Below are 23,994 nucleotides of genomic sequence, written 5' to 3'. Positions count from 1 at the left end.
TTTTTTTTATTGCTCCCATTCTTGTGTTGTTTTTGTTTGTTTGTTTGGTTGGTTTTTTAACTTTGTTATTGCTCTCACTAGACTCCTCATACAGCTAGGTAGAACAGTGGAGAAAGTGTTGGGCCTGGAGTCAGGAAGACTCAACCTCATCAGTTCAAATCTGGCCTCGCACACTTACTAGTTGTGTGACCCTGGGCAAATCACTTGATCCTGTTTGCCTCATTTGTAAAATGAGCTGTTTTCTCCTTTTAGGTCTGAATTAACTTTGTGCCACATTCAATAATCATACAAGAAAATAATATACTCTACCAATAAGCAAGATTAAGCTATTTTTTCAAGTATTATTGTTACCATTTGTGTTTTACAGTTCAATTTTTCCTGAGATACCATACCCCCAATAAGTTTTCCTCATACTATCGGAAAACAGTTGAGCAAAACTGACAAAACTATGCCAAGTGATAGGACGTACAACATCCATACTGACAGTCCCTCTCTTTTACTGAGAGGCAAGAAGTACATTTCATCATCTACTCTCCAGGATGAAAAGTGGTCCTTACAATTAATCTTAGTTCAATTTTCATGGTAATTCCATTTATACTCTTACAATTATCACATACATTGTTCTCTCAGTTCTGCTCCTTCACTGCCTCAGTTCAAACAATCCTCCCCATATTTCTCTGAGTGGCTCACACTTATAATTTTTTAAGGTGCAATAAAATTACAATTATAACACAGTTTACTCAGCTAGGATCTAATCTCAGTGTACCCACTTTCATTCAAATTTTTAAGTAAGGTTAAAGAGTCTTGCAGGAGGCTCACCATATTTACAGTTACCCTGTAGGGAGAGGGTGGCTTTGGAAGCAAATATTGAAGAAACGTGTTTTGATTTCTAAAGGATGTTCACCTGTGATATTTCCTCTCATAAGCTCTGTTAGAAATAATAGGAGATACTTCCTCAGGTTAGAAGCAAACTCTAGTCTTAGTGTCAGAGATAATGAAAAAACAGAACATCAGGAAAGGAGAAAAAAATCACCTAAGAGCTGCCCTTCTGGGTTTATAGATTTTTTTTTGTTGGTTGATCATCTCAGACCCAACATGTCTAAAATCAGACTCATTATATTCCTCCCAGTTCCTTCCCCTGACTTCATTATTTTGAATGGTAGTATCATCATTTTCTCAGTCACCCAGCCTTGAAACCTTGCAGGCATCTTTGACACTTTCTCCTCCTATACTGAATGAGACACAAAGACCTAAGAATGTTGCTTCAATAATTTCTCCTGTACCTGCCTCTTTCTATTCCCACAGTGATTTTCTTCTTTTAGGCCCTCATTTCATCTCCTCTAGACTATTGAAACAACTTCCTGACTGATTTCCATGCCTGTAGTTTATTCCCCCAATCCAGTGCTGAGAACTACATCATCATCATCATCATCATCATCATCACTTTAAATATACCACATTTATAACACTAGCCTTTTGTCATTTGGTGTAATGGAAAATATACATATGATATGTATATATATGTGTGTGTGTGTGTACATAACATGTGTGTATATATAGGTACATACATACATATATACATACATTATATACACACACACACATATGTGCGTGTGTAAATCCTAGATGTAAAACAAACTCAACAAACTGAAACAACTTATTTTCTTTTTCCTCATTTATTGCCCCTTCTAAATTTCTATTACTGTTCCAGTCACTTAGGCTCACAAACTAGCCCTCATTCTTGACTTCACACTCTCATTGCCCATTCTCACATCCAATCAGTTGCCAAGTCCTGTCATTTCTATCCCCATAATATCTCTCCTATATGTACTCTTCTCTCCTCTGACATGGCTACCATCTTGGTCTAAACCTCACTCTCCCCATTACTAGATGATTGTGATGGCCTTCTGTTGGTTTCACTGCCTTAAGTCTCTCCCCACTACAATTCACTATGCACTCAGCTGCCATAATGATCGATCTTCCTAAATAACAGGTCTAACCACATCACTGCCCCCTTTCATTCAATAAGTGATTTCTTTTTGCCTTTCTTATTATCTGCATCACTTAGCATAGTACCTATTACATAGTAGACATGTAATAACTGAAATCTGAGGACCTAGATTCAAATCATAGCTCTTCTACTTACCACTTTGTGACACTGGACAATCTTTAGCTTCTCTAAAACTCGGTTTCTTCATCTATAAAATGTAAAGATTTAACTAGAGAAATAACAAAGACCCTTCCATTTGTAAAACAATCATCTCTGATGTCATAATGGTAGATCTCTCAACAAAATTTTTGAAGCAGCCAGTAATGCTGCAGGAAGGATTAAGTTCAGAATTCTTAGCACAATATTCAAAAACCTCTATGTGCTAAACTTGGTTCTGCTTATTCAACCTTGGACACATTGGCCAATTAACATTCAGGTGCATCGTTTTCCTCATGCGGAAAATGAGGAGGTTCAACTAGATGACTTCTGAGGTCCCTTGAGCTCTAGGGCTATTATCTTTCTTTTTTACCCTCATCTACTCCTTCGCTACATAAACTCTCTTCTCTAACCAGTCTGTTCTTCTCATTTGCTATGTCTTAACCACTCCTTACTTAATGTTGTCTCTGAATTGTTGCTTATGCTAGGTTTCCTCTTGGGATACAGTTTCCAGTCTTTTCTGCATATTGAAATCTTTCCCAGCTGAACATATTTCGTTTGTGAATCCTTCTAAAGACTTTCAGTTCACAGTAATCTCTGCCTCTTCTGAATTTCTGTAATACTTTTTTTGCTTGTTCCATTCACTTAATATTTAATTATTTGTCATCTCAACATAAAAATTAGGACAGGGAGAAGATAAACTTAGTGTGGAAAAGGAGGAACATTTGATTTATACCTCCAGATCAAAGAGAGTTTTAAATTTAGCAGGCAAATAGCACGTATTAAGGGCCTACTATGTTCTAGGCTTTGAGAATGCAAAGAGAAAAAATAAAAGAACATTTCCTTCCCCCTCAAAAGGCTTCCAAAATATCTGCATTCACTAGAGCAGTAATCTCCTGACAGATTTCCCTGGTCTTTCTCCTAGAGACTGACCTATATTCTTGTGGTACAACTAACAACTGATGACACCTTCACCATTCCATCTCCCCAGCATACCGCCCCCCCCCCAAAAAAAAGGTCATGGAAGTAGAAGAAAACAAGGTATGGGATATATACTCTTTGGCTTTGCAATAGCTGCCTAGAGTCTCCTGAGGGAACAGAGGATATTCATGTTCCAGTGAAATGGACCAAGAAAGGACTGGGAGGCATGGTGAGTGTGCTGAAGTGCACAGATCCCTTTCTCCAAATCATGGAGCCCTGAATCAATATCCCATTTGTCCCACACCATTTACAGCTCTGAGTATTACTGCTCAGCCATGGGATATGACCATCTGAATAGCCTCACTATACTTAATATAGAATCACAGAACTTTACATTAAGAAGCCTTGGCAGTCTTCTAGTACAACTCCATTATTTTACATTTGAGGAAACTTAGAGCAAGAGAGGTCTGTGACTTGCCCAAGATCTCACCATTAATAAGGAGGGAAATTGGGACTGTACTCCAGTTTTACAGTTCCATGTTCAGCTCTACTTCCACCGAACAGTGTCACATCACAATGAAAGTTAGATTTCCCCTAAATAATTAATACATTTGAACCAAAAAAGAGTTAGAAACCATTTGCTAAATAATAAGTTGAAAATAAACTAAATAAATCAAAGTATTCCTACTTTCTATTGATGCTTTATTTTATTTTCTTATTTCTTCATGTTTTTAAGCTAATAACCTTAAAAATTAGATTTGGCTTCTCTGGATTTTATTGTTATTGAACTTTCCATGTATCTGTTCCCAGCTAAATCATTAGCTCCTTAAGCATAGAACCATATTTTGTGTTACTTAGTATCCTGAGGTCTTCGCACAATGCTGTAAACATAGTATGCCCTAAATAAATATGTTGAATGAACAAATGAGTCATCCAAACAATCACCACTTCAGCAATCACTCCACTGAAATAAAAAAAAAAAAGACAAGAATGATAACTCACATTTAGACAATGCTTTAAATGTGTAAAGCAATTTCCTTACAACATGCCTGTGAGATCGGTAATGCAGATATTATCCTTATTTATAAATGAAAAAGCTGAGGTTACTTAGAAGTTAAGTGACTTCCAAAAAGCCTCTTACTAGTGAAAGCAAAAACTAGACTTTGCTGAAAATCTTTATTGAGAGTTATTGAATTTGTCTACTTCCATAATGTCCCTCACATCTTTGTCCTCTTCTTTCAATTGACACTGCCACAATACTGGATTAGTCCCTTATTACCTTGCATCAGAGCTGTTGAATTTTCCTCCTACCTAATTCCCCCTTCCACCAATCTCTTTCCTCTCCAAGGGGTCCATCATACAACTGTTAAAATAACAGTATAATGCACATGTGTCACTTCACTGGTCAAAAACTCTTTGTAGCTTTATGTTGCCTCAAGTATAAAATACTAATCCAATAGTCACCATTTAAATGGCTCCTTACTTTTAAAGTTTAACATGTAAGAGCTGACTAAAATGACTAAAGAACAAGAACAACTCTATCATGTTTGGAGCATCTTCAGTTTAGCTCTATGGAAACACATTGACTAGAATGAATTAGTATGGAAAGACATACATTAGTTATATAATTTATTATTATTAGCAACAACAATAACATTTAGCCTATATATAGTGTCTACTATGTGCCAAGCCCTGTGCTAAGTTCTTTATAAATATTATCTCATTTGATTCTCATAACAACCCTAAGAAGTAGGTGCTATTATTATCCCTATTTTATAGATGAAGAAACTGAGGTGAACAGAGATTAAATAACTTGCCAAGGTCTCACAGCTAGTAAGTATGTGAAGCCGGATTTGAACTCAGTTCTTCTAGTCTCAAGACCTGTGTTCTATCTACTATAAAACCGAACTACCAAGACTGGTGATCACAGATCAACTGAAGGATTGAAGAAATCATCAGAAATCAATTAATTGTACTCTTTCTAGAGAGTAGGTTTTGATAGAAGCAAGATGAAGATAAGATGAAGATCTGGAGAACCTAGGGGAGGGAGACAGAGATGAAATTGGTATGACAAAAGGATCCTTAGTAAGCAGATTTTACCCAGAGCCCTCCCTAGCTTCAGAGCTTACTCCGTAGAAAAAAGATTTGTAGAGGTCCTAAGATCTCCATGGAAACTCAGAAGAAATTAGTGCTGCTTTGATTACTAGAAATGGTGTTACATGGACTGCGAATTCCCAGAAGCACACTGAGCCCAGAGGAATAAGAGAAAAGGCATTGAACAGGGACCATGGGATCATGGCTCACAATTTTGGTCTTAGTTTTTTTTTTTTATTGTTATTAGTAACAGCATTTACATCGAAAACAGGACTTAGAGTTTAACAACATACTTTCCCATAGCAATCTTGTAAGGATTAGTACTAAACATATTACTGTCCCCATTTTACAGATGAGGAACTAGTCATGTGATCTCAGCTATATTAATTCATCTCTGTGGGTTGCAGTTTTGCCATATTTAAGATAAGGGGAGTTGATCATGTCCAAACTAGATAGTTTCCAAAATCTGTTCTCTAATATTATTTAATACTCTATCATAATGTTCTTGATGATAGGGCTTCAATCTCTCTTTGCATCCGTTATTTCTTATTACTCATCTTCATACTCTGTATCTTCTAGCCAAGCTGGACTATTAGCTATTGTCTGATCTTGTCATGCTATGCTATGCCTATGTACCCTATGTAGGCTCTTCCTTATGATGGAAATGCACTCTCTATTTTTGCCTATTAAAATTACTTTCTTCATTTATAGCACTGTATAAGGTCTACCTTCTTCACGAACCCTTTCTACATATCTATATAAGAGAGATCTGCACACCATCAGATTTTCTGAAAGTATTTTTTTCTGAATCTCATCTCACAATCTAAAAGTATGTATAATACTTATTTTTCAAGCTGTAGATTGTCCCTGACTCCCCTGCTAAATATTGTATTTCCTCCTTAGACTTCATGTAATACTTTGTTTTGTTACTCCCTGACACACTAATCAGGTAATATCATATATTATAGCTGTCTGTATTAGTGTCTTATTCTCCTACCATAATGTAAGGTCCATCAGGGCAGGGATTATGACAATTAACATGGGCATTTTTTTCTTCCCTAGCACTTAGTGAAGCACTGTGTATACATTAGGTGCTTAGTAAATGTGTGTTGTATGGATGCAATGGGTCTTATTATACTAGTAGACTACAAACTCCTTGAGGTCAGGTACTCATTATTTTCTAATTTTAAAATTCCTTATGCCTAACACAGCATCTCTTACATAGTAGGTACTTAACAGATATTTATTGGAATATTGGCCTTATGACATGGTACAGCTATTCAAAACATCTTTTGAACTTCCTTATCCATCAAGCTTACAGTGTGATATGTTTGTGGAAGTACTATAACAGCAACAGTGAAGAAATAATTACATTCTTTTTAGTGTCACTGTGGCAAGTGTTATTAACTGGAAGTTCATTGTTTAACATTTAGGGTCAAATCATTGAATGTCCTTTCCTAAAATTATGAGCTGATGACAAAAAGAGAAATATGTAAATATTCTTCCTCCTTCATGCATAACTGAATAGACATTATAATGGCCTCCAAAATGATAGTAAATAAATAATAAACTGTGGAGTTCTTGACTTGGAGCTGTCAATGAAGTAGGTAGAGTATGGTTGCCTTAAATCACAGAAATTGAGTGTATTGATGTTTTCTTTAAAAGCATGGTGTAAGAAAACAAATAATGACTTGTTTCAGAAAGCTAATTGAAAGACTCTGAATAGAGAATATGTTTACTTTCCTCACTTGTACCACTATTAAATTAAAAAACAGTGTTTGCTTCAAAATTTCAAGGATATTTGATTTTTCTGATGTGGATATTTCATTCACAAATACATATTGCAGACTCTTTCCACCTTAGTAAATGGTCTCCTGATTGGCTATCTCTGTAAGAATTCATCACCCTGAAGACAACATAGAGGTAAATCTTTCTGTACTTGGCTAGGTAGGCTGTTCCTTGGCAAAAAAGACACACAATCTCTTTGGTTTTAGACCTGTATTTGAACTCTTTCCAGAGTGATGGAACATTCCAGAATTTGTGCTTTGTTGGCATAGCCTTTGATAATAATGTGTCATGCCAAGGGGAGTAAATGTGAACTAGAGTAGTCTTTAGTGGAGGAAATCTCAAGGATTAACTGGCTCTGATACTCATTATTTATTGTATTACTTAACATTTCTGGGCCTCAGTTTCCTAATCTACAAAATTAAGAAGTTGGATTAGATCATCTCTAAGGTCCCTTTCAATTCTGTTATCCTACTATTGTATTTTTATTTGATTTTCAGTCAGTTTTACGCCCTGAGAATTTCCTTTACAAAAAAAATGTACTTCAGTAAAAATTATGGAATGTATGAAAATATAGAATTATATCATTTGGGAATTAGTCTAGACCTTAGAGATAACTCCAGGTCAGGACATTCTTAATTTTTTTGTTTTCACTAAAATCCATTTATCAATTTTTATTTTTTTAAGTTCTTGGATTCCAAGTTAAAAACCCCTGACTTGGGTCTTTATTTTACAGATAATGAAATGTGAGGTGACATAATTCAGTTGGCTTGTGGCCCAAATATGCAGTTTTGAATATCTTTGAAAAGAACATTTTACACTGTGTCCAGTCTTTTTATTCTGAAAAAAGAATCTAAAAACTCAGACTTGTATATGTATTGAGATGTCAATCATGCCAATAAGACAAGGAAAATTAGATTCAGAATTACTTATCTTAACTGGATTTTCCTTTTCTAAGGAAAAAAGTACTTTCATGAGCTGTAACAGATGTCTGCTTTACTTTCATGAGTATTATCATTCACTTAGTTCAAACATGTTAACTTTTGTAGTAAATACATAAATGTCCAAAGAGGGTCCAAAATTTACATGAAGAGAAACTGATAAAAAGTACAGAGGGTAAATAACAATCAACTTCAAGAGATATTGGGCAAAATTTGATAAAAGACAAGAAAAGGCAAAAAATAAACCAGTGAGAGTTGGGAATTCGAGGTGTTTCCTTGAAGTGTCTCCTGATCTGAATATTAACCCTAATTGAGTTACAGAGTTCCAGATTTCAAAAAGCTCTGCCACACAGGTATTAGGGGATGTGAATATAATTTTAATAATCATTCTTTAAAGGAGAATTCAATGAGTTTTTAGTTTTCTCAGCAACAGTATCAGAGATTTAAGCAAAAATGATATTTGTAACAGAATCATATTAGATTGTATCTAAAGTCCAGCTTAGATGACATCTAGTCTACACCTTTCATTTCATAAATGAGGAAACTGCATCCCAGAGAGGTTAGATAATTTGGGCACAGGTAGAAAGTGACTAGGCCACAGTTTGAATTCATGTTCTCAGACCCCAAATTTCTTTTTTTTTTTGCTTTTTTTTCTTTTGCAATTTGTATTTATTTATTTTTTTAAATTTATTTTTTCCATATGCTTTTGAGTTGAAAATTTTTCCTCCCTTTTTCTCCTCCCCCCACCCTCCCCAAGACAGCAAGCAATCTGATATAGGTTATACTTCTGCAAATGCATTATACATATTTTTAAACCAACGACATCAAGCTAAAATGAACATTACAGGAGATTTGGGTTATCAGTTTTAAAGCTGGAAAAACTCCTAGAGATCCACGGACAGAACTCCCTCAAATTTTAGAATGAAAAAAATTGGAACTCAGAGAATAGCCAAGATCATGTACTGTAAGTAGCAGAATCAGTATTCGAACACATTGAAACACTAAAGGCAGTGAAGAAACACCGTTTCCTGCCCTTCCACTAAAAAAAAAATTATTGGATTTTCTTTGATATACATCTATATCTGTCTATCTATCCATCTATCTAGCTATACACATGTAGGTAGATAAAGCACACAGAGAAAAGAGTTTAAATATTTTAACAATCCAAATATTCTTTCACAGTTCCTATATATTACTTTCATTATGTAGAGCTCCTAATCCATAAGTGATACTCGATTAAAAAGTCCTTTCTCATTATTTATTATTATTATTATTTATTATTATTAGTTAGAAAGCACTGTTTAAAAGTGGAATAAACTTCCTTAAGGGAAAGGGGAAGTTTACTCTCTTTGGAAGTCTTCAACACAGAAGCTTTTCTGGTATATTATAATGGGGATTCTGTGGAGACACGGGTTCTACTTGATAGCTTGTAAAGTCCCTTCAAAGTCTCATATTCTGTGAGTGTGTGAAGAGACCAATTGCTCCATCATTTCCTTCTCTCTCTCTCTCTCTCCCCTCTCTCCCTCCCCCCGTGTGTGTGTGTGTGTGTGTGTGTGTGTGTGTGTGTGTGTGTAACAGCAGGAAGTGGTTACATTTGGTTATTGCCAAATAGAATGACTTAAAGGTCAGAAGAACATAAGATGTCTAGTTTTCTAATCCCCATGGTCCAATATACTTGAGATAAGGGAGGGTGGGTGTCGGCTTTACTTACAGTTTTGATATTCTGCTCCCAGGATTTGAGGCAGAATGGATCATTGGGGGGTAAAACATTTTCTTCTCTTTTCCGTGTTAACAATTACAAGTTAGTCTATTAAGTGACTGAATCATTGCTTGGTAGCAAATGTTAAGGCAATTTTTTTTAAAGGAGGTCACTAAATGCTGCATTTCCCTAGAGCAATTAGTAATTTTCCAAGTCTGGAAAGTGTTAGGATATACACATTTATAATATAATGTGCCATGCACCTAGAATCTCTTTCTTTCTTTCTTTCTTTTTCTTTCTCTTTACGGTCTATGTATCTGTAAGAGCAGAGGGGAATCAAACTGGATTTAATAGCCCAAGACACCTAGCCATATATAGCTGACTCCCAAATAACCCTCTGACTTGCATATATCTTGGAAGATTGCAGTTATGTATTACCATAGTGATACAGTCTCCAACTAATACTCGGAGTTTATTGATGTCCGCATTAGCTATTATTCTTAAAATTACTGGTTTGGAAGAATAATGCTGCTGAAATTGATAACAGCTTCAGCTATAGAAGTAAGCTGATTTCAGAAAGTTCATTTTCATCAGACCTGTCTTTTGTTTACATAGCATTTGGTCTCTAGTACCCTTCCTCCTACCCTGAATAAGGGCATTTATCCATTTATACATTCACTAAAAAGTAAAATGCCACGTATGCAAATTCCAGCTGAAGTTAAGTTTCACAAAGAAAACAACAACAAAGAATTATTTTAGAAAACAGGTGATGTGACATGACATAGTACTGGAAAAATGAAAATATTCTACCAAACTTAGAAAAAAGATACTGCAACTTCCGCTTTCTGGCCTAGCCAGCCCCAGCAATGACTGCCATTCTGCGCCCCTACCTCAGTGCCGTGCGGGCCACGCTGCAGGCTGCACTTTGCCTGGAGAATTTCTCCTCCCGAGTTGTGGAGAGGCACAACAAGCCAGAGGTAGAAGTCAGGGGTCGCAAAGACCTCCTGTTACAAACTGTGACCATTAGCAGCAATGAGAAGGAAAAGGTTGTGATCGAGGGTACTATCAACTCTATTAGAGTCAGCATTGCAGTGAAACAGGCTGATGAGATTGAAAAGATCCTTTGCCACAAATTCATGCTCTTCATGATGATGAGAGCAGAGAACTTCTTCATCTTGCGTGGGAAGCCCGTGGAGGGTTATGATATCAGTGTCCTAATTACAAATTTCCACACAGAGCAAATGTACAAACACAAAGTGGTGGACTTTTTTATCCACTTCGTGGAGGAGATTGATAAGGAGATCAGTGAAATGAAGCTGTAGGTCAATGCTCGAGCTCCTATTGTGGCAGAGGAGTTCCTCAAGAATTTCTAGAGCATCTGACTGGACCTCTGCCTGCTCCCTCCTCATCCTCTCTTGTCTCTCTGCAAAGTTGCGCTGGCGGAGCTCAAGGGGAGCAAGGGGAGGGACAGGGCTTGGAGATGAAGGGCAGGGGCTGGAGAGCTTGCTATTGGAAAGAAAACAGCAGTAGACCTGCAAGGCCACACCCAGTGGTTTGGCTATCAATATTTAGTCCCCTGGGCTGGGACAGGTTTTTTTTTTAAATCTCTTGAAATTTAAAACTCCGTGCTTGTAAGACACTGTAACCTTTTGTCTTTTTATAAACCAATTTAGGGGCAGCTAGATGGCGCAGTGGATAGAGCACCGGCCCTGAAGTCAGGAGGACCTGAGTTCAAATCCGGCCTCAGACCAAACATTTGACACTAGCTGTGTGACACTGGGCAAGTCACTTAACCCCGTTGCCTAAAAGCATAAAAATAAAAAAATAAAGCAACTTAACCACCTCCAGTTACTTTACTGGTTGCAGTGGGTATGGGCGGGCCTGGAGCCAAAAGGGGCTGTGGCCTTTTCACAATCCTCCTGACCCCCCCCCCAAGATGTTCAGGGAAGAGAGCTTCAGACTACACTTCTTTGTTTCCCTCTCCCCAGGGCCTCCTTGGTTCCATCAAAGGCCACGGGGCTGTTTCTTGGCTTTCTGACATCTGCCTGAGGGGCTGCTGTCATAAAATGGCTTGAGGTAGGGGTAAAGCTAACTGTGCCTAGGAGCCCTCAGGAGCTGGAGCCTGGGACAGAGGCAGGTTCTGGAAGGGAGGAGAGCCTCTGTTCATACTTTGCTCTTGGGGGTCCATTGCTGTCCATGCTAGAGGTGGTGAATCCTTCCCTAGTAGTTGCCCCTGCCAATCAGTGCACCCATCCCTTTGCCTGTTCTTGCACTCCTTGTGCCTTTTTTTAATCTGGTGACCTCACCCCATTAAATCTTTTCCTGCTGCAAAAAAAAAAAAAGATAATGCAAAAATAGTCAAGTGAATTTAAATTCAATTCCTGGCAACGTCTTGGCAGATGTGTTATTAAAGATGTAGTTAGGAAAGATTTAGAAAATGACTTGTTGATCACAAAGAGCTGGCATGGCTTTATCAAGAAGAGATCATGCACAAATATCTCCCTTTCCTACTCCCTTTGCAGAGATAAAATATCCACAGGTGTAGATTGTCAATTTTTTTCAACATTTTGATCAACTTAACTGATTTTTTTCCTGACTTCTTTTTCATCTTTTTCATCAAAATTCTTTCTTATGAGAAATGTCTTTGGGGAGGAGAAAGGAAAGGATAAGGGGACTATTTAGGTGATGTAAAAATATATGACATCAATAAAATTAATTTACATTAAAAACAACAACGACAGCAAGTAATGCTAGAGACACCTTCCTTTTTGATGAGGTTAATAACCTTATAGATTAGGGAGATACCATAGACATTGTTACGTGGCTTATAGCAAAGGATTTGCCATTTCTGTAGAGATAATCTAGCCACCTACTCCAAGCAATAGCACAGCTGGCTGGATTTAGAGCTTGTGGAATTGCTGCAACCATGGAATAGTGTTTGGCCTCATGCTATTCAACATTTTTACCAGTGAGTGATTTGGCTAAAAGCATAGATGCCATACTTATCAAATCTGCAGATGACACAGAGCTATGAGGAATACAGAACACATTGGATGGCAGAGATAGCATAACAGGATCTTGACAAGATACAATATAGAACTGAATCTAAAATGAAATTTAATGGCTAGAAATTTAAAATATTCCATTAGAAGTAGTGTAACATAATGGATGGAATATAGGCCTTTAAGTCAAGAAAATTTAGGTTTGGATAATGCATCAGACATGCATGTGAATTTAGGTTAGTTTTTTAGTGTCACTAAGACTCAGTTCTCTCTTCTGTAAAGTGGCAATAATGATACCCTTTAGACCTATACCAGAAGATCATCATGAAAATTAAATTAGAATATATACATACATATATACATATATGCATCTATATACATGCATGTATATAGACACATATACATATATGGCCTATATATACATATGTGCATATGTATGTGTGTATATATGTATGCATGCATGTATGTATGTATGTATGTATGTATGTATGTATGTATGTATGTATATTAGTGTGTATCACTTAGCAAACATTAAAACTATACCCAAATCTGGTTAATGGTCCTGGCATTGATACTAACTGCATTAGTCAAAGACACTCATCCATTATTTGTCCTTTCCATGATAGAACTAATATAGTTATTGGTTTTCAAATTGATTATTAACAAATTAGCATTGTTAAACAAATCTGTACATTTGCCATGTCCGAAAATGTATGTCTAATTTGTGTTTCTGTCTCTTCCTCAATCTTCTGGAATTGTGGTAGGTCATGCATGGCATTGTTCAAAGTTTTTAAGGCTTTTAAAACTGTTTTCTGTATAAAATGTTCTCATGGTTCTGATTGCTTCACATTATATGAGTTTATAAAGTTTTTTCTGAAACTATCTCTTTAGTTATTTCTCATGGCACAATAACATTCTATTATTTTCATGACAAAATTTGTTAAGCTATTCCCCAACTGATGGACACCCCTTTTATTTCTAGGTTTTTTTAATTATTAAAAAAAGCCCACTGTAATATTTTGGAACAAATGAGTCTTTTCCCTCTTTCTTTGATCTCTTTTGGATATAGACCTAGTAGTAGTGTTGCTGGATCAAACAGAATACAGAATTTGGTAACTTTTGAGACATTGTTCCAAATCCAGCAAACATCCATTAAAATTTTCTTATGTTCAAGACAGTGGGTAAAAATCAAAGATATAAAAACAAAATGTAGTTACTCTCTGTAAGGATCTTAGTGTAAATTCTACTGATGAAGTGGTGAAATATAAGATCTAAACAGATAAATTTACATATGACAATTTGAGGAAGAGGGGATGACCACATAAAGTAATGTGATTATGTGATACAGTTTAATGGACACTCCAAGGAACTGGTCCACCAATATATGGCCAGTGGGAAGAGAGTACAGATGTACTGAGTCCAAATTTAAATAAAAGGATGAGGGCAGAAGATATTAAATTTTGGAAACTGTGGGACATTTTAAATTGTCCTAAGTTTTTCCCTGAAACAAACAAACAAAAACCAAAAACAAATTTTTAAGAACATGAAATTGTAAGAGAAATAGTTCCCTGTTACAATGGGTAGACTCCTTTTCTTGACAGGTAATGAACAAGGGTCTCACCAGATGGGAGGGCAAATCTGCAGCAATGGAGAGAGTATCAATATTGATGAGAAAACAAAAGTATCAAAGAATCAATTTTAGTATAGATGGAATATAGACCCAATAGGGAAAAAGAAGAACAAAGAGTAAATTCATGATTTTGGTTTCTTTTAAAAAAATTTCTCTTGATTAAAGGCAATACGTTTAAGAAAATGAGCAATGATTGAACCTCAATAATGTAAGTAGACATTAATTAATGAATTGGCTAACTGTTCCTTTCGGATTCAGATTTATGCCTGAGTACATATTCACTAATAGAAATGAGATATGTATTCTACTTTTAGTTCCATCAACAATGGCAACACTTCCTTCAGCATCTTAGCATCTCCGTCCATAAAACAAGATCTTTTGAGCATGAAAAAAATTTATTTTAATTCTATGAAAAATAGTATATAAGCTAGAACATTTAATACTATTGATATATTTCCCATTTCTCTAAAATTGCAATGTTTTTCTAAATTCAGTTCATCTTTAACTTTTTTTCAATATTATAGTCTGTGTAGTAATTAAATTATCCTTTACTAGGTTCACAATTCTTTTAAATTGTTCAAAGGGGTCCTTCAAAAAGCATATGTTTACTATATAAAGAAATTCCTTGAAACAGAGATTACATGGCATATTATAAACAAAACAGTTACATCATTCCAGTTTATAGAAAATGTGTAGTCTCTAGTCTCAGAGGGAGAAAATAAAATTTCTTCCATAAAGGAAAAAAAGTGTTGAATTCTGCCTCTGCACTTGCATAAAGTTGGGCATCCAACATGAAGGCCATAACCTCAGACTAAGTGGACCAGGTTCTGCTGGCACTATTTAAGAAAATAAAATGGACTTACTATTTATTAGATCATTGGAGCAGGGCAAAAGATCAATCTTCCCATTGTAAAGGGAATCATTACTCAAAGCAGATCTTTTCAGGATACAAACAATAATATTTACCCCTTCCAAAGATATCATAATATCTCCTTCGAGATATGTGAAATGAACATTCTGAATTCTTGCACTCAACATCTTTTGTAGAACTTTGTGGAGTCATATTGATACTCATTCACATTACTCTTATTAGAAGAGCTTTCACTGGCATGTAACTAATCTTGACTTCTCTTAGAAATAGAGAACTTGGCCTTTTATAGCCAAAATATTGTAAGAATGGCTAAACCTACTCAAACATATTAAAATATACTTAAGAAAAAGCTTTCATTATTTATAATCTATATAAATGCTTTCCATCTCTCAACTTAAATGTGTGCTAATGTAAAAGATTACCTTTAATTTATTGATTAGGGCATAGTCTCCTAGATTGGTTAAAAAGCTTTTGGGGGCCTTAAAAAAAATAGCATTAGCAATGAGAAAGGTCTTGGTTCCAACGTGCTTATGTAATAGCCAAGGGAGTACCATTTGAGCACAAATTTAATAGCTTTTCTAGGTAAGATTCCAGATTTAGTGCATGAAAGGAACAGAGTAGATCTGTTTGAACTCAGGTTATACGTCAAATTAGGTTATACATGGTACTGTAAGAAAAAGAAAAGCATAACAGTCTCTATGGGAAGACTTATAAGGAAACAAAACTATTCAGGAACTATAAGGAGAGATTCACAGTGATGTATTAAGTCACATAACATATAATAATGGTAATAGGGTAAGTATTAAATAAATCTTCTGAATCTAAGTTTAAGGGACTAGGCTTGAAGATATCCTCAATGACTCTTAGAAAAAAAAACCCATTAATATAGATCAGTAATGTTTGACCACTTAAAGATTTTGGTGGATATTACTTGAAAACTGGGTTCCATGACTAAAATAATCTGACCTTTGGAAGAAAATATTTCAAGCTAGAGTTCAAAAATTCAGTTTTTCAAATAGGCAGCTAGATAGCACAGTGCATAGAATGCTGGGCCTGGAGTCCAGAAAACCTAAGTTCATATTTGGCCTCATATATTTACTAGCTCTCTGACCCTGAAGAAGTTACTTAGCCTTTCTTTGTCTCAGTTTCCTCACCTGTCAAATAGGGATAATAATAGTGCCTATTTCCCAGGGTTGTTGTGATGATCAAATGAGTAATAATTGTAAAGCACTTGCCACATAGTAAGAGCTTTATAAATGTTAGTTATCATCATTACAGCTATTAAAGAGAAAATATTTCATTAAATGTTTCCCTAGGGGTAGCACTGGAACTTCTTTCATGTGACCTTAAAGGTTGCAGAGGATGATTGATGTATTACACCAACTTGATAAACTTCTATGTATAACTTACTTTAATTACATTTGGATAAAGACTTTCAATTTTCATCTCTAATTTTTATGGTTCAATAACAAATCCCATTCCTTGGGCAGGGGAGCATTGAGTACAGTGCAGCAGAATGAACTTTGGAGTAGGAGACTAGAGACTTGATTCTTAGACCTTACTCTTTATTACTTATTTGGCAGCCTTGAATACACAATTGAGTACTTAATAAGTCATCTAGTCCCAATTCTAGCCAAATCATGAATCCTACCTACAGAATGGGACAGCTAGGTAGCACAGTGGATAGAACACCTGTTCTGGATTCAAGAAGATTCACATTTATGAGTTCAAATCTGACCTCAGAGACTTACATGAAGAGGGTCATAAAGAGTTGGATACAACTGAAATGACAGAACAGCAACAACAACAATAATAACTTACAATATATTTAATAGGTGATCATTTACATTTTCACTCTTTTGGGCCACAGGCATCCAATCTATAAAATTAGGTAGCTGGTCTAAATTATCTTAAAAATATCTTCCAAGAAACTTTTATCTCCAGACTAGCTTTTCCTCATGCATAGAATCTTATCCTTCATCTCTGCCTTGTGCTTTCCCCATTTTCCTTCAAGTTCCAGCTAAAACCCTATCTTCTATAAGAATCCTTTCCTTATCCCCCCTTCATGATAATGTCTTTCCTCTATTGGTTATATCCCACGTATCTTATAATGTATCTTTTTTGTATAATTGTTCCATGTAGCCTTCCCCATTAGACTATAAGCTGCCTGATGGCAGGGACTCTTTTTTGCCTTTGTCTTGATCTCCAGTGGTTAGCATAGCTCCTGGCATATAGTAGGTAACTTTAAAAGTTGTGGTTTTTGTTGTTGTTGGTTCCTGTTGTTGTTGGCTTTTGTTTTTTGTACTGATTTACGGATTTAAATTAAAGTTGGCCAATCAAAAACCAGAAAAAGAACTATCATTTAATTTGGCTCAAATAGGGCAAGGCCCAGAAAAATATCAGATATAGGTGAGAATATGTAGCAAACACATGAGGAGGGACTACAACAGATTTGGTGGGCCAAAAAGGCAATAACTTGGGCTCTTGAAATGAAATCTACAAAAAGATCAAGGGTAGGCTGAAAAGCAGGTTTAAAGGCAAACTCTGTGGATAGTAAATCCTGAAGGAAGTGTATTCATCTGAAAACTGTCTAGTCCAATCTGGCCTAATTGACCCTAGACTCATGCCGTTCATAGGCATAAAGATGTCAATGGAGTAGCCCTAATAAAATTAATGGGAAGATCCAAGTAGAGATATAAGATACATAATCATTTAAGGTCAGAGGTATTAAAGGGGTCCAGGGTATATGAGAACACTTAAAAAAAAAAAAAGGCCTAGTCTCCCAGTTTCAAAAGCTGTATGCTCATCTACCCAAGATCCCTTTGGTATTTCTGACTTTGGATTATTCTGTACTTTATGTCTGCGTGGATCTCCCCATTGATTTTATAAGAGCTACCTACCCCCTTACCATTTGTACCAAAATTCACATTTTTTTTAAAAGCAGAATTTAAGAATTAGAAGAGTCTCCAGCTCTAGATCTATGATCTTATGACCTTATGAACACATACATAAAAGGTATCCTTAGCATAACAGTCTTCTCCTCCAGGCTGGAATTAGGATTGAGGTTTTGGCAGAGGGATCTTAGGCCCAGGCTTTGAAAACATTATATACTTTAACTTTTGTGTGTACTTTGCAATAGGAAATGGAATGAATGATCACAGAAAAAGAGGGAATAGGAATTAATACACATGACTTTTATCTGTAAGATGTTGTAAATTTGGCATGTAAATAGATAACAAATAGAGTGTTGAAACAATCCAGTTAGATACCGAAACAATTTGGATAGAATTGTCCCCGTGGTCAATGTTTTTTGATTACTATCGCTATTACTACTACAACTATTACTACTATGACAGAGATGGCTACTACTACTACTACTACTACTACTACTACTTACTACTACTACCACCACCACCACCTAATTAACATTTATGTAGTGCTTACTATGTGCCAGATACTATGACATGCACTTTACAATTATTTTCTCGTTTGATCCTCATAACTACCCTGCCATGTAGGTGCTGTTATTATTCCAATTTTACAGATGAGGAAACTGAGTCAAACAGAGGTTAAGTGACTTGCCCAAAGTTACACATCTAGTAAGTACTGGAGGCCAGATTTGACCTTGAGTCTTCCTGACTCCAGGCCTATCACTCAGATACTAATAGACAGGACTTTGTAATTAATCATTGCAAGATATTCCAGGTATTCCACAAGCAGGGAGTCCAAAGGGTCCTTGGATGTATAACTTAAAATGAAAACAATGGCAGTCTGTCTGTGTTAATATGGTTCCCACCACCACCTTACCCCACTTCCACAAATACTGGCCAGGGAAAATTTAGTCTGAAATACTAAATGTTGCATTTTTTCAATAACCAAATTTGAAAGAAAAAAAAAGAATAAAATAGATGAAAGTAGATTTATTTTCATCAGAATAAATGTTTGTACTATTAAAATAGGAATGAATATAACCTATTCTATGCCTTCATTACAGAGTGGGCAGAATGCTGGTCTTGGAGTCATGAAGGCTTGAGTAAGACTTTTGCCCAGAAACTGAACTCTCTAGGGCACATTGGCTAGTATACATATCATACCTGCAGCCTACTTTGGTGGGAAACTTTGCTACACCTGGAGTTCCCCAAGTTGCTAAAATCATAGAACCTATGAGTATTTTAGGTACTGTAGGCTATTTGGAGAAAGGATAGATCTATGATTTTATTAGAATAGGGATGAATCATCCTATACAACCTGTCATTTTTACTTCAATTTATGTTCTTAGAGAGTTGCAAAGAATGTAAGAGAAATAAGCAACTTTACCAGGATCTCATAGTCTATGTCACATTTGAGATTCAAACCCAGGTCTTCTTGCCTCTAAGGAAAGCTCTGTATTTACTTTCCTCTACTGCTGCTTCTAGTCAAGTTCAGATACAGAAGCAAATTCTGATTTTGTTCATAAACAAACACCACTGGATTATAGTTATTGCTTCTTATAAAACAATCGCAAAATCTTGATTGATAATTATTTTTAATTATTTCAAGATGATATTATAAACTGTCATTTTCTAAACTAAGAAAATATTTCTGCTTTTAGTCTAAGCAAATAACTTGGTGACACTCTTCATTGATGTCTATTATTCCCTGGGGAACTTTAAGAACACAAAGTAACCATTCCACATTTTAAGAGCCAAGGAAAGAACCTAGTTACTTAATCAGCACACACACCAGTTTGAAACTTAGGTGACCTAAAGTAACAATCTTTGGTAGGGTGCCTCGTTAAAAATTACACAGCTGTGATGGAGACTGACAAATTTGAAAAGGGAGATGAAAAAGTTTTCTGATTATGATTTTTATGTTTATTAATGGAATTTTATGGGCTGAATTTTCATTGTAGAAGTATTTCATAAGAGGAAATCAGTAGTTATGATATTATGTTGAAAAGTGTTTCCTTAAAGGAAAACTTTCAATCTTGAAGAATATGGGAAATAATATTTCAGTAAGTTTTGGGGGATGGAGGAAGGAACAAAAAAATCCATAAACTTATTTTGATAATGCTGGAAATGACAAGCTGAGAATTAAAACAATTGTAAAGTTTTGGACTAAATTGTAAGGGCACTAGAGGGAGGGAAGGACTTTGTATTTTTTCCCCCTCTATCTCTCACACCCTCTCTTTCCCCATTTCCAAACCCCCCCCCCAATCCCAATGACTCCCACAGTGCCTTATACATAGTAGGAACTCAAATATCGTTCATTGCCTTGAATGTCAAACAAATGCATAGTCACTTTTCAAATATTAATTTGATCCATTACTTGAATTATCAGCTACAAAATAAAACTTATTTTAAACTATGGTTTACTTTGTTTACATTAATGGGCAGGACAATCAAGAAAGACAACATTTCTAAAATAAGAAATAATAATGTGTTGACTAAAGTAAGAAACTTAGCCTTATTGATAGGAGTTGGGAAAAAAAAATTAACCCTTCTCTGAAAGGCCAGCTGTGATATTAAAATGTACTTGTAAAGTTCAAAAAGAGTTATATTTAATTACCAGGTACTCATAGCTATCATAAACACACAAGAACTGAAACTAAATAAATGATTAGCATTAACAATAGCAACAGAAAAAGACCTTAATCAATGAACTTAACAATTTTCTTTACCCTTTTTGGCCTCTCTAATTTGGTCAAAATTTAGCTTATTTCAAAACAACTAAGCATTTTGGAGCTGATAAAATCATAAGAACTCTGGATTAATGAACCTGATATAGTGATATACTGTAAGACTGATAAATTATTACTATTATATAAGTTATTAGAAGTATTTTGTTATATTGCAGATGATTTCTCTATTACAAAGAAATTCACAATGAATCTACTCAGTTTAGTTAGTTATACATCATTTGTCATGTTTTTCAAAAGTTTTTTGAGCTTTGTGTATTTTGTCTTTTAATTTTCTTTAGCTTATTTAAATGATCCTTCCAAAGATGATCTGTTTATCACATGAGAAATACTGTTGTGTGTCTATAAATATCCCTACGCTACTCTTTTCGTTTACAGAGAACCAAATGAATTTTATTAAAAATACAATGAGATCACTAGCTAGTTGTTTTATTTTTCATTTTTGTGGATGTCACTGAAGCCAACATTTGTTGCCATTTTAAGTCCTCCACATTCTGACAATAAAAATTGAAAAAGGGAGACAGATGGTTCTCCTATGCCATTACATTTCTTCTGTGAATACTCTGAATGATGTTACGAAGCTGAGATGGTTCTGACTACTGGAGAAAAAAAGTCATATTATTGAAAGTGTATATTTTTCTTGTATCTCTGGCTGAAGATTCACTAGGTGAGGAGTGGATAGAAGAGAATATAGTTTCTGGATAGATAAAAATCTGAGTAGGTATTGAGAAAGAGTAGTATAGAAAGTGACAGAGTAGGAAGAAGAAAACAGGTTTTTTTTTCCCTTTCTTTTCCCTGAATACTCCCTACTCATGTTTCCTGCTCTTTTCTCCCTCCTCATATAACGATAATAAACAAAAACTTTTTAAGGTATCAAAGAAAATAGGATAAGATGACTGGTTAAAACATAAAAGCAGCATGAAACCTGAATGGAAGGAGAGGAAAGAACTATTTAGAAGGCAAGTCTGGAGGGAAAAAGAAAAACTGGGGCAAAAATCAAAGGAAGGCTACTGGCGGGTATTAGGTAAAGCAAGACCCTGACATAAGAAGCGTGAGCTTCAGATAGAACAAGAACAAAAAAATAATAATAAAAAAAGCACAGCCGGTGGAGAGGTTTAAGGCAGAATATGACCTAGTTAGAGAGAGATCATGTCAGTAGCAACAGCTTGGAGTCTAGTATTTACAATTTGGAAGGCCAAAGACAGAGAAAAGGTTATATTGGACCAAGTGGAACATGTCAATTAATAAGTAAATGTCTTTAATTATGTTCTAAAAGAGAAACCAACATTAAATAATGTATTGTTTTAAAATAAAAAACTCATTTAGCCTCTATATTAATGAAATTGGTCATATGTGTCTGACATATATTGAGTAAAAAAATCACTAAAATCAGACTAATTTGAGGAAAAGATTGTTAGTGAAAAGTTTAAATGATAGATTTTTAAAATTTTTATCACTATATTAAAAAATTCTTATTTTTCTTCAAGGATCAGCTCAGGTGCTGCTTTTTACATTAACACTATCCTGATCTATCCAGTTTTTAGTGGGTTTTGTTTAATTACATTTTAGAGGCAATCTACATATATAGGTAACACATGTGAAAAATGTCTATCAATCATCTATCCATCTATTTTTCTTTCTATTTACATATATACATAAGTATGTATATGCATGTACATGTTACTTTGCTAAGTAGAATGTAAATTCCTTAAAGGCAGAAAATGCTTAGCTGGTTTTTTTGTTTGTTTGTTGTTTGTTTGTTTGTTTTGTTTTTGGTTTGGTTTTGTTCTTTGCATCCCTGGAGCCTCACACAGTACCTAATACAAACCATTCCAGTTCTACCAGCAGTGCATTATTGTACCTATCTTCCCTCTGACTCTCCAGTATCAACTATTCCTATTTTTTTTTGCCCATCTTTAACGATTTGCTGAGCATGAGGCACACTCAGAGGTTTTCAAATATTCATTTCTCTTATTATTAGCACTTTAGAATATTCTTTTTATGTTGTTCATAGTTTGCAATTATTCTTTTGAGATCTCTTTACATGCTTTGACTAATTACCTACTGAGGAATGGCTTCTGGTCTTATAATTTACTTAGCTGCATATATGTATTATGTATATATACACACATATGTGCATACACACATATAAGATGTTCACCAGAAGTCTTTGATACAAATTCTTTTCACAGAAGTCTTTGATCCAAATTCTTTTCCTAATCACCTGCTGTCCTTATTCTTGTTGTGTTAATTTTGTTCAGCAAAAGCTGAATAGAATGTTTAGGATTTGCCAGTTGGGGCTGACAGTTGTTGAAAAACCAAGAATAGAAAGTTATTGGTGATGATTTGAAATAAACTATGGGGAAGACAGAGAGAAAGAGAGCAAAGGAAATTTTTTTAAGAAAGCTTCTTTGGGAGAACTATTTTAACATTTATTTTATAAAGGAATGTTATATAGGATATTAAACAGGAATGACTAGGAAGAAGCTGAAGAAAGAACAGAGACAAAAGAGATGAAGGGAATCTGTCCTGATGAATTCAGTTACCCCTTTTTTTTCAGGAAGTTGTGAGAGTAGGAGGAAGATTCTTGATTTTATCTTTTGTGGTCACTTACTCATATATCTTATGTGATTAAGAATTCATCTCCTTGTCATAGCTGTCAAAGGAAACTGATCTGTTTCTCTTCCACCTATTTTATGACATGTGTTTTATATTCACATCAAATATCTATTTTAAGTTTATTTTGCCATTTGTTATAGGATGTTGGTCTGAACCTATTTTTTGTCAGACTACTTTCTAGTTTCCTCAACAATTGTTGTCAAATACTAAGTACTTCCCCAGGTAATTTATGTTTTCACCTTACTTAGACATTCAGCTTTGAGTTCAATTATTTCTGAACTCCTTGTCTAGTTTGTTACACTTGTCTACTATTTATTTTAATCAATAGCAAATGACTGTTGGTTTTTAGTATAATTTGAGGTCTGAAAGAGAAAGCTTCTTTTCATTCCTATTTTTTTTATTTCCCTTGTGATTATAAATCTCTTTTTTTCCTTCCAAATATTTTTTCTTATTATTTTGACTGCTTCTGAAAAAATTCCTTGATAGTTTGATTAGTATATCACCAAATCCACACTATAAACCAGGCAATATTTTCAGTTTTCTTTTATTAGTACTAATGATGAACACTAAATACCACCCTAGTTATTTCTGACTTATGTGCTCAGTACA

The 23,994-nt window shown here is 35.1% G+C and overlaps 1 pseudogene; it reads left to right on the top strand.

Annotated features, from left to right (window-relative positions):
* Positions 1-10,452: 10,452 nt before the first annotated feature.
* LOC110210795 (actin-related protein 2/3 complex subunit 4 pseudogene) lies at positions 10,453-11,025 on the top strand (annotated as a pseudogene).
* Positions 11,026-23,994: the final 12,969 nt, after the last annotated feature.

This window comes from Phascolarctos cinereus, unplaced genomic scaffold, assembly GCF_003287225.1.
Source record: "Phascolarctos cinereus isolate Bilbo 61053 unplaced genomic scaffold, phaCin_HiC Scaffold_726;HRSCAF=1367, whole genome shotgun sequence".
NCBI lineage: Eukaryota > Metazoa > Chordata > Mammalia > Diprotodontia > Phascolarctidae > Phascolarctos > Phascolarctos cinereus.
This window is presented reverse-complemented; position numbering and strand designations above follow the sequence as displayed.